This window comes from Hipposideros armiger, unplaced genomic scaffold (genome assembly GCF_001890085.2).
Source record: "Hipposideros armiger isolate ML-2016 unplaced genomic scaffold, ASM189008v1 scaffold_412, whole genome shotgun sequence".
NCBI lineage: Eukaryota > Metazoa > Chordata > Mammalia > Chiroptera > Hipposideridae > Hipposideros > Hipposideros armiger.
The window spans coordinates 1,577,934-1,579,135 of NW_017731762.1; the positions used below are offsets into that span (position 1 = coordinate 1,577,934).

A 1,202-nucleotide genomic window follows, 5' to 3' on the forward strand; every position below is an offset into this window, starting at 1 on the left:
ATGAGGGCCAACAGGATGCCCCCCATCATTGCTGAGCCCACCATGGCCAGTGGGCCACTGCGGGCAGCCAGCACAGCCCCGGTCAGCGCTCCGCTGGTGATGGAGTTCCAGGGGTCTTCCTTGCCCCGCAGCCACACCAGGCCGCAGTCAGTGGTGGAGAACAGACCGCCCCACATCGCGAAGCTGCCTCCAATCTGGGGGGCTCGGATCCTCACAGCATTGACACTACCCCTCAATCGGTGCCGAATTCCAACAGGGGCATTTCGGAAGCCCTTGATGACCTGGAAGACTCCGCCACCGATGACCCCCATGGTGAAGGCTCCACCGCAGTCATCGACGATTCGCCACGGGCAGGGCTCCCGGGCGTACTCCTCCATGGCGGCCTGGGATCCTGGATACCAGGGAAAGAACAGAAGGCTTAGAATTATAGAACCTGACATTTAGTTCCGGGTCAGCCACTTATTGGTTGCATTTGGGCAAATAACTTACTGTGGATAGTTCTCATATATGAAAATGGAATAATTACTGCACAGGGTAATTGAGAAGATCAAGTAAGATTATGTATATATGTAATATGCATTGTAAATTTAAAGCTGTACATATTATCATTATATATATTATATGTTATTGCAATAATGTTACCATTACTTAACAAGGAGTACATTTGTAGATGTCTCCCTCTGGTCTCATGATTACTACAAAGGCGCCAATAAATTATCTTCTTCAGTGTCTTGCTTATTACTATTAACTCTGGTAGGTACCTCGATTCCTAGATGAAATGTCACCTCACAATGCCTATAAGACTTAGTGGAGTAGAGATTAAAATGTCTGAAGAGACCAAACTCAAAGCCACAGCATAAAGGTTTCAGAAACAACCCACAGCTAGTAATTAAAGGTCTTTATGAATCAATTTGATTTATTTACATGGTAAGTGACTGTAGATGGTTATTTGCATAACCCATGTGTCCCAGACTTCTAGCATAAAAATGCTGCTTTTTTTTCCTATTTTTTATGTTACCACAAGCAACGTTTTTGCTCAACTTTTCCATACTTTACAACAGGAATCTTCTTTTCTCCAATGTCCAGTTGCACTTTCTCCCTGGCTGCTGACCTTTCTAGCTGTCTGCCCCAGGTGTTTTCAGCTGTCACTAACAGTCTCCTCAAGGACTTTTCAGCTCTTCCCTAAAGTCAACAAGTGTCTT

The 1,202-nt window shown here is 45.4% G+C and overlaps 1 pseudogene across 1 annotated transcript; it reads right to left on the reverse strand.

Moving 5' to 3' along the window:
- Positions 1–5: 5 nt before the first annotated feature.
- Positions 6–422, reverse strand: LOC109394148 (mitochondrial import inner membrane translocase subunit Tim17-B pseudogene; annotated as a pseudogene). Its single transcript, XR_002126397.1, has one exon. The product of XR_002126397.1 is annotated as a mitochondrial import inner membrane translocase subunit Tim17-B pseudogene (transcript).
- Positions 423–1,202: the final 780 nt, after the last annotated feature.